Source organism: Echinops telfairi, unplaced genomic scaffold (genome assembly GCF_000313985.2).
Source record: "Echinops telfairi isolate 266 unplaced genomic scaffold, ASM31398v2 ScPeMD7_443;HRSCAF=831, whole genome shotgun sequence".
Classification (NCBI taxonomy): Eukaryota; Metazoa; Chordata; class Mammalia; order Afrosoricida; family Tenrecidae; genus Echinops; species Echinops telfairi.
Window position 1 is genome coordinate 6,981,718 of NW_022104341.1, and position 10,739 is coordinate 6,992,456.

Sequence of the window (10,739 nt, forward strand, 5' to 3'; positions counted from 1 at the left end):
CCGTGTATCGCTCTTGTCGGCCAGGCAGCCGGGGGGCGCATTCCGTTGGGGGGGCTTGGCGGAGTTGGGCAGTGCGGAGGGGATGGTGCGCCCCTCCCCCACCAGTACTTTCTGGGCGGTTGGGCCGGTTTTCAGCAAGACCCAGAGCCGGTGTTGGAGGCCCGCTTACAAGGGTGCGTGCTCTAATCAAAGGACAGCTTGGGAAGGAGGGACAGCATCGGACCAGGATGCTGTACCCTGTTGTAACGTGCTGTCCATCATCGAATTAACTGATCGCAGATTTGCTGCTTTGCGTCAGTCAGTTCTGTGGCGGCTTAGTTCCTGCTCTGTGTTCTCAGCGGCCCTTTTAAGAAGCATCCTCTTTTCCCTACCAGAGAGAGTTGCACAGGTGGGCAGAGATAAGTCGCTAATGCTCTGTGTTAGCACTTCACCTCGCGTAACTACATTTCCCATCAGTCTCTTCTTGGGCCATCTTTCTTCCTCCGTTTGGACCATACTTAGCTAATTTTGTGGCGTGATTCTCAGATCTGGAGACCCAGGACGCTCACCACCCACGAGGCACAAGTATTAGGGGTCACTCTGCTTCATACAATCCAAGCCATTGTCTTGGAAGTTGGACGTTGAACAAGGAAGTCTGAAGAAGAACTGATGTGTTCGAATTAGAGTGTCTATAGTGTCTAAAGTCCCATGGACTGCCAAAAGAACAAACTCGTGTGTCTCGGAAGAAGTATAACCATCCTTAGATGCAAGGTTGGGACGCGTTGTCAGGAGAGACCAGTCCGTGGAGAAGGACATCATGCTTGGTAAAGTAGTGGGGCAGCAAAAAGGAGGAAGGACCCGGAAGAAACCGGATTGACACATTGCCTGCAAGGGAGCTCAAGCACAACTGGGCGGTGTCCGGACTGGGCGGTTGGCGCCTTCCCTTGTGCCAGTGAGTTGGCACCGACTCCACCGACCTAAAGCACCGCGTAAGTTAGTGATAAAGGTTGGCACAGTTGTGACCGCCCTCAGGTCAAGGACAGATGGGGTGGAATGATGACTGGCAAGCATGCCTTCCTGTTTGATGAGAAAAGTAATCTGCTAGACTTCCTCCTCACGGCTGGAGGTTGAGAAAGATTTTACCACAGTAATGCTTATCTGCAACTGCGTCTTTCCTTGAACCGATTGGACTCTGTTCCCACATTGCTTTTCACATTCCTTCCTTGCTGGCCGACCCCACCATGTGCCCCTTCTCCTGGACTGGTAGCTTCAGACGGAGACTTCTGGTTAGTGTGAATTTAGAGGTCATTTAGCGATGTATAAAGCAAATGATTAGGACCCAGGATATCTAAGGCAAAATCTTCCCCAAGAGTAGATCTGAATATACTAATTCCAAATGGGAAGACACATTCCTCTCTCTAATTGTATTTAGTTACTGCTACTTATAATGATTTGTAACACCCCCACCCTTCAGTTTTTCAGTAGGCTAATTTAAAAGAGCTATTTTTGTATTTGCAAAGCCCCCGTGGTCTCTTCTTCAGAGAGCCCATCTTTTTTTTTTCCTTTAAAAAATATGTCTAAGAATCATTTCTGCTTTTGAGTTCTGTGTCATTAGACATCATGATGAATTATACTGAGCACCATTGAAGAAATCTACTATTTTTGAATCCCTTGTGAATAAACAGTGACTGAGCACCTTTCCCATTGATTGTGTGCTTTAGTACAGTTTGGGAAGGACTTTTACAGTTGTATTGTTATACAAGATAAATGGAGTCAATTCCCAAGAGCAGGTGGGGCAGGAATCAAAGGTTCATGGTTCTATTCTATACGGATGGAGGTTGTTCATTTCATCTTGGCCACATCAGTGCCTGGGATCACTGAGCGGTCTGCCAGCACACACACAGGTCTGTGCTAGGTGCTGGGGGTGCCAACAGAAAGAACAGACCGTCCCGATGGGAGAATGGGCAGCCACAGAAGATTTTAAGAAATCGCCTAGACATCTCTCTCTGTCTCAGTGGGCTCATGAGGCCACACTGGCATTATACTAGTCTTTTTAAGAAAGTGAAGCAAAACTGGAGCTTGATAGTGCTTTGATACTCTTGTGTCTTTCCGCCCTGAGCCCTAACAGCCTGTGAGTCCGACTCCTGCGCTCAGGAAATCCAACAGGTATTTTTTTGCTCCGCTTCTTACTGGGAGATTTGCTTTCACATCCTATCTTTCTAAGCTCTTGGTTTTAAATCCGGTTCCGAGGCGTCTTGTGGTGAACGTGCATATATTTTCCTGTAGAAGTCACTGTGAGTAGAGGCGGCATTGGGGGATTTCAGGAGTTGGGGGTGGGGCACGACATTTTCTCTTCCAACTCCAGCATGACAAATCATCTGTAGATGGAAGGCAGGGAATCAAAGAAGGCAGAACTCCTGCTAGCTCCGGCTGCACATGTACCAAAATTGGAGCGATGCAAAGATTAGCGTGGCCCCTCCACAAGGGTGACACGCAGAGGCGTCCCAGATTTGGGGTGGAGGTTTGATCAGTTACTGGCTGCAAAAAATGATGCTCTGATATGTAAAACCCCACCTTAAGACAAAAAGGTAAAGATAAAAATAACTGGCTCTTAAACTAACAAGGAAAACAAAAGGAATGGCCAGCAAACAGGTGGAAGGTAATCACTGAGACCGTGTCCGCCAAATCACCTTCCTAATTTGGTTTGGGGGTTTGATGTGTTTGGAAAAGCCTGGTGTGTTTCAGAGTGTGTGTGTGTGTTGGGGAGGGGGGGCTGTATTCGGTTCCTGGCTCCGCCACCTACCAGCTGTGAGATCCGGGGTAAATGGTTCTCTGGGTCTCAGTTGCTAATCTGTAAAGTGGAGATAAGAACAACAGCTAATTCATAGAGTGGCTGTGAGGATTACAGGAGTGTTTATATAGCTGTTTGTGTATATAATCATGTACACATGAGGAGGCTTCCCAAAGCTTGTGGGAAATTTCCATGATCTTTCCATTGCAGTTTTTGAAGCGCCCTCATGTATGTGTGCATGTGGCACGTATTTGTATGCGTTAGCTCACTGGAAGACAGGCTGGCAATTGCCCTTAATTGCCATCTCGTTGACTCCAACCTGGGGCCCGGGAGTGCAGCGTGGAACCAACCGCGCCACAGAGTTTTCAAGCTGTGCGTGACCTTCTAGAGCCTTCCGAGGAGCCCACTGGATGGGCTCAAACCGCTGCCAACCTTTCAGCTGGTGGTCAAGCACTTACCTGTTTGTGCCACCCAGGGATCCCACAGTATGTAACTAAAAAACCAAGCACAACCTAAATTCACTGCTGTCAAGTCAATGCCAACTCATAGCAAACCTGTAGGACTGTAGCACTGCCCTAGTGAGTTTCCAAGACTGTAGCTCTTTACGGAAGTAGCAAGCCCCATCTGTCTCCCAGTAGTGTATAATTAGCACCAGGTAAATAATAATTGTTAACTGTCATCTTGATTAGCCTTTCTTTCACCTTTGACCCCAGACGATTTTCATGCCACACTGTTCATTGATTCTTCAAGTGCAGAGCTGGTCGGCTTCACACTGAGCTGCTAACCCTAGCGTCCCTGGTTTGAACCCCCCGGTCACTCTGAAGTAGAAAGGGGAGGCTGTCTACGTCTGTACAGAGTTAAAAAGGGGCAGTTCTGCCACGTCCTGTCAGGTCACTTTGAGTCGGAGCAGACTCGGTGGTGGTGAGTTTGGGTTTTTGGGTCTTCCAGTGTCCATGGGGTGTATGACCTTTGTGCGTGAGGGCAGCTGAGCAAACCTTAAGGTTTTCTTCATAGTGGTGGTTTGAAAACACTCCTCCTCTTCAAACCCTTTGGAGCAGAGGCACAAAACTTGTCATGAAATACCTTCCTCGGCCAGAAACTGACAGAAGTTCCTCACTTCTCATTTCTGTGTTCTGACTATTTGGCAATTTCCTGACAACTTTTTAAAACTTGGGATTAGCAAAGACAGAAACTGTTGCTCATTTTTCTCTGTACTCCTGCCCATGTCACTAACTCCTCCTTTACACATAACTTCCCAAGCTCTACTCCCCCCCTGTAAAGCATCTGGCTTCTTAAGTAAACAGGCTCTGCAGAGAGGGCATGTTGTATGGGGTGTCAGCTCCAAGAAGACGGGCGGGGTGTGTGTTGTGTGTTTTGGCGTGGGCAGGGCTGGGGCCAGGCCGCCAGGACTGAATGTACCTGTTGGGCCACTTCTGCCTGTTGTTGGGAGCATGTAGCCAGGGACTCACTGATGGCCCCGGAACTTCCCATGGGCCTCGTTGACCCAACACCCAGCACCCCCACCCTCTGGTTTCTTTCCTCTGCCCTCCTCCAAGCATAGGGTGCTGGAGGCACTCTTGCGTGGTCCTGGTTCAGCGGAGCCCTCATGAAGAGTCCTCCTCTAGCTTGCTGCTCCTGGTCAGACCTCGACCCCTTAGATGGCTGTGGGAATGGTGAATTGCACCGGGACTGGGAAGTACCAGTCGATCGCACGAAGGGTCATTTACCTGGGTGAAGGCAAAGCCTTTATGGGCTTTGGTTGGGAGGAGGGTGGTGAGCCAACCAGATGGGACAAGTGGCCTAAGGGGAACACTGGAGACCGATTCGGTTAGTCCTCTGCCGACTCCAGTATTTGGCTCTGTGCAGAGTGATTTTTAATTGGAAATCTATCTGCATCTCATGTCAGTCTGTGAAGATAATTGGAAAGCGGTTGATGCGCTGGTTAATTTCTAATGACTTTTTTTTTCTTTTATAATACCAACAGTAATAGTAACAGGCTCTCCATCTGATCTGGCCTTTGATGTCAGGCTCACAAATAATCAGTCGTCTGCCCTCTGCTCATTTCCAGCCAGCCCTTGCCAACGTGCGCTGACCTCGCCGCGGTTTCAGAATGTTCTCCAGCCTTGTCCTAGTTGGCCTGCTACCCTGTGTGACCACAGCATCCAGGGCTGTGCTCAGTTCTGTGTTCCGGTGGCCAGAGCAGAAGAGGAGCATTTCCTCTTCTCGCCGCCTCCTGCTCAGCACAGCCCCAGCCCTAGCCCCAACCCTGCCCCTGGCTTTCTGTCTTTACAGCAAGCGAACTGTTTAGAGGGTGGCGATGGAGCAAGGGTGCTTCATGTGAGTGAGAACTCGAGCACGAAGGCAGCGGAAACGCCACACTCCGCATGTGTGGCTTCCGTCCTTATGTGGCTCCCTTTTCCTTCCACCTTCTCGTTGCACACTCTTCCCCCTGTTGGTGTAGCCTCACTGATCTGCATGTAGGTGGATTTAAGGCGTCAGGGGGCTTGAGGAATAGCCTGGTCCATTGCAGGCAGTTCTAGGCAGCGCTCTCTGTCATTTTAATTAATGGAGACTAAAGCCAAAGTTTGACTGCGGCACAGTTGATCAATCACCTGCTCATTTGGTGAGTTCAGGTTGAAGCAGAAGAAAACTCAAAACAAGGCTGCGAGAGCCAAAATACCACCTTGAGTCTGTCTCACCTGAGTTCCAAGAGCATCTCAAGAATTCATCTGACACCTGAACACTCAGGACAGAAGACCGGTGAGCGGAGGGAGGGCACCGGAAACATCATGCATGGAGAAAGCACAAGATCATTCAAAAGACAGGACAGGGAATCAGCGTGGGTGTCAGAGTGAGACTGGATCTTAATGGTAGAGTAGCTAGGGCATATGGAAGAAACGTGGAAGACAGAAAGCCGAATAGAAAATTTTGAAGTGCAGCTTGAGAAGACATTGTAAAATATTATAAAGAAATGTGCAGAGTTAGAAAACCCAAAAGGAGAGCTCAGTCATGATTACTGAACCTGTAAGAACTCAAGAAACCATGCAAGCCTCGAGTTGCAATATTGAAAGATTCATGGACAAAATTTTGATGAGTCACTGTGCCCTCATTGACAGAAGGTATTGACAGTCCAACCATTTCAGGAGGTGGCATGAACCGATGGTGCTGAAGGGAGACGTTCAAGCTGCGCTGAGGCAGCCAAAAACAAGGTTCTGGGAATCAATGGAATACCAACTGAAATGTTTCAGTCGGTTAATGAAGTCCTGGAAGCACTCATTTTTGTCAAGAAATTTGAAAGACTGCGAGTTGGCCAACTAGCTGCGAGAGATCCATCTTTGTACCCGCTCCAAGGAAAGGTGGCTCAACAGAATGCTCAAACGGTAGAACAGTATCGTCGGTATCACATGCAAGTAAAATTTTGCTGAAGGTCATCTAAGCATGGTTGCAGCAGTACATTGACAGGGAGCTAGCTGCAGAGGTTCAGATTCAGAAGAGGACGTGGAAGAAGGGATACCATTGCTGACCTCACATGGATCTTAGCTGAAAGCAGAATGTATCAGAAAGATGCGTACTTGTGTTTCGCTGACTATGAACTGTTTGGATTCAACTGTTCAGATCATAATGAAGTATGGATAGGTTGAGAAGAATGGGAATTCCAGAACACTTCATTGTGCTCATGAAGAACCTGCACGCAGATCAAAAGGCAGTTGTGGGAACTGAACCAGGGCATACTGCATGGTGTAAAATCAGGAAAGGTGTGCGTCGGGGTTGTGTCCTCACCATACTCGTTCAGTCTGTATGCTGAGCTAATCAGAGAGGTGGGCTTATATGAGGAAGAGCGCAGCTTCAGGATCGGAGGAAGGCTTGTTTTTATACTTTTGATAGGCAGTTGATACAACCTTGCTAGCTGAAAATGAGGAAACGAAGTACTTGCTGATGAAGATCAGGGATTGCAGCCTTTAGTATGGATTACAACTCAGTGTAAAGAAGACCCAAATCCACACAACTGGACCAAAATCATCATAAATGGGGAAAAGATTGAAGATGTCAGGGATTTTGTTTTGCTTGGATCCAAAATCAGTGTTTATGGAAGCAGCAGTCAAGAGATCATACCATGCAGTGCATTGGGTAAACCTGCCGCAGGCGGCCTCTTTAACGTGTTGAAAAGTAAGGATGTGCTTTGGACTCAGATCTGCCGTGGCCTCATGTGCATGTATAAGAAAGACCTTAGAAGGCACTTGAATTGTGGTGCTGGCGAAGAATATCGAAAGGACCTGGACTGCCAAAAGAACAAGCGGAACTGTCGGTAGAAGTACAGCCAGAGTGCTCCTGAGAGGCAGCAGTGAGGAGACATCGTCTCACATCCTTTGGACATGCTGTCAGGACATCATGCGTGGTAAAGTGGAGGGGCAGCGAAAGAGGAAGGCCCTGCACATGCAGTGTTGGAGTGGCGGCAGTGCTGGGCTCAAGCATGGGACCAGTGTGAGGATGTGCAGGACCAGACGGTGTGTGTTCAGTGGTGCACAGGGCCACTGTGGGTCAGAACTGACTCAACGTCACCCAACAGCGACAACAACCACAACACAGCCAGCGTTGGCTTAGTGATATGTGAGGTCAAGCCAGTGAATTTTTATGGCAGAGGCGTGCATATATCTAAAAACATTATCAGGAGAATTCCAGGCATGTATGTATTTTTCCATTTTCAGTTTTGAGGGCATTCCATCCCTCTCGTTTCCCTAAGTCCTCAGGCACAGGACCCCGTAGTCCTTCCACTGAGAACCTGGAGGGCCCTGCTAAGAGACTCTCCTGTGGATGCAGTTTATTTCTGTTCTGCTTTTTCAGTATCTGATCCTCAGTGTCTCTTCTCCACACAAGAGACGTTTGGGGTTAGATTGAAAATGTCCCAAGACGTCCTGTGAGTCCTGTGGACGCAGCAGCAGCCCAAGGCCGCGATCACCCTGGGAGGTGGGTGATTCTGAACGTGGAACAAGCTGTGGCCTTCCTGCTTCCCAGCACAGAAGTCACATTGGTACCACCTGCAGAGCTGGCATGGAGGGTCCTCAGAGGAAGCGTCTACATAATGAGGAAAGACATTTGACTCTTGCCTTGGGGGTGGAGGGGGTGGTACTTTGTCAGTCCTTGTTGCCAGCAGAATGGAATGCTAATAAAAGCGGCTGGTTTGGATACTCCAAAAGCAAACCCAGTCTCTAAATAGAAGGCACTTGGTCTTTTCCTTCCCTGCAGCACTCTGCCCAAACGGGGTGTTCCTCTTCCTGGCAGTCGGCTGTGTCTGTGTGTTGGAAAGTAGACAGTCAGCTTACAGTCAGCCTCCTGAGAAAACTGCCAGGGATTAATTGGCTTGATTCCTTTTCATCAGACAAGGTGATTTGTACCTTTGCTGCTTTTAGGGCCTGTGCGTTCTCTTTATGTTGGTTTTTGTTACTCCTGTATGTTCTTTAAAAGAAAACCAAGTGCTGAAGTAAAAGGAGTGACAGTGTCTGAAACACACCGGGCCAGTTCTACGCCGTCCTAGAAGGTCACCCTACGTTGGAATCCATGGCGTGGCACTGCGTTTGGTTGGGTTTGGTATATTTCAATTTATGATTAAAAGCGATTTAAAACTACTGTGGATATTTTTATAGAGGGTTTTAATTTCACAAAGTTTGAGTTAGTGAAAAGGAGAATGGTTGCTTGAAAACAAAACGGAAACTAAGTCCTGCTGCCGTGAGCCAGTGTGCACGCCTGGTTGAGCAGTAAGCACCCTGGAGGGCGGACCAAGATAAATGGAACTGGGAGGGAAATTGTAAATGACTTCAGTACTTCCTAGATAAGGTAGGTAAATCAAATGTTTACCTGGTACCTGCTACTTGTCTTAATACTGGTTTCAAAATACCCATCGGTTGATTACCAAAATCGGTGGTGTGATCTGGAAGAGGTACTCGCACAGGCTCCCTTCTCTAACCTTTGTGGTTTGATTTTAGAAGCTGGAGACGCGGCTCCGATGATGTTTGGAGGTTACAGTGAGACGTTTTATCCGAGTGCTTTGTTCAGTGTACAGTGCTGTCGGTGTCGTGCATGTCACCCTTGCTGAACCAGCTGCTGCATGAGGTGCTGAGGGCTTCCTATCTGCTGCCGGAAGCTTGAGTCTCGCACAAACAAGAAAGATACTGACACTTGGGGCCATCTCAAGATTTGGGTGTTCGGGATGGCTGGCTGGGGCTTTGGAAGAAGGCCCGACGGATATAGTATGGTGGCCTAGCCAGACCTCCAGGATGGAGAGAGGCTGTTCGTAGGGCGATCTGTAAAGGCTCAGGCGTAGGAAATCCAAGACGTGCCCAGGAGCTGGTACATGGACATGTGGAAAGCCATACATGGCTTGTGTTGGGAGGAATGAATAAGGCTCCCAGGAGAAAGGGAAGGCCAAGATAGCCCTTTGGGGGATGGAGAGAAAGGGGAAGTGTGGGTGAGGGGCTTGGCATGAGGACTTCCTGGTGAAAATGTTTTCAGAGGTAGGGCTAGACATGAGACTAGCGCTGGAGAAACCAGAGCTGGCAACAGACTGCTGAAAGAGTTGTCTCTCTCAGAGGGGCCGTGGCCAGGGGCCCGGCAGTGTATGTACCTGAGAGGACAAGGGGGTGCTGAGGGCGTGTAGCAGTGCTCCCAGACTCCTGGGCCTTACTGAGGAGTCCAGGCAGAGACACTGGGAGCTATAAGGTGTCGGGCACCAACGCCCATCATCAGAGTTCTGTTTTCTGAGCCTCGTGACCTACCTCCCAAGCATCAGGTTGGACTCTTGGTGCTGCGGGGCTTAGCTGTGTGCGTCAGAGAGATTGTTAGACTGGTCAGCTGGCCAGGTCCTTTCCTTCGACCGAGGAGGCTGAGTGGCTCGTTTATAAGGCCAAGAGCTGGGAGTAGAACACAGTTGGTGTCGCAGCGTGGGGCTGCATGTGGAAGGACTTCATAGAGATGTTTTACATTGTGCTTTCGTTTTTTAGGGGTGAGTGAGGTTGCCGACCCGTGCTAAGCCATGTCATTCTGAAGTCTGCTCTCCCCTCAAGGGCACCCTCAAGGGCACAGACCTCTACACAGAGCCCCTTCCAAGCATCAGCTTCACGTCTCATGAAATCGCATTACCACAAGACTCTAAGAAATACAGATACGACGAAGATTTGATTGTGTCATATGTGTATGGTTTACATATCCTTTCTTAATAAGCCCGATGATCTGTCACAGCCTACACAGGGGCCTGTTATCAGCGAAATGTCCCTGACAAATTGCCACTGATCAGTATCAGCCGTCTCCAGCGGAACACGTGCCTGAGAGAGGCAGCTGAGGCGTACACATGCTTGGTTTGATCAGTTGGCAGAGTTGTGTGGCAGTGTGGCAGGCTGGGGCGGGGGTGGTGAGAACAAGAGTGAGTCAGGATGGGCAGAAATGTAAGAAGTGTGTGTGTGCTTTTTATAACCTCCCTGATTACATCAGATGTTTAACTTGTTAGTGTGATTGATGGTTTACGGAAGAACAGGGTCTCCGGCGTCACACAGACTTGGATACTAGTTTCTGTGGTGACAAGTGAGCGAATTTAAGCCTTTGCTTTCTCCATCTGTAAAACGGGGGTAGTGGTGGTGGTGAAGATTCCATGAGGCGGGGTGGGGGTGCGCACTCTCGTCCTTTGTGAAGGCTTGCTGAGGATGGCCATCTCCTGAACGCTCCTTCAAATGCACACTCATTAGGTAGAGACTCAGACAGCAGTGTGTGTGCTTTAGAAAACTCATTTTCCTCTCTGATATTCTACGCAGTCTCATGGGCCATCACAAGAACCAAATCTGATTTAAGAACTGTGTACTCAACCCAGTGCTCCAAGGTGTGAATACAACATGCCGGTGCGGAGTAGAGAACCAGTGGAGAGGTCTGGGGGGCTGGCCCCAGCCCCAAATACTAAGTGGATGCCTGCCCCTCCCCCAAGAAG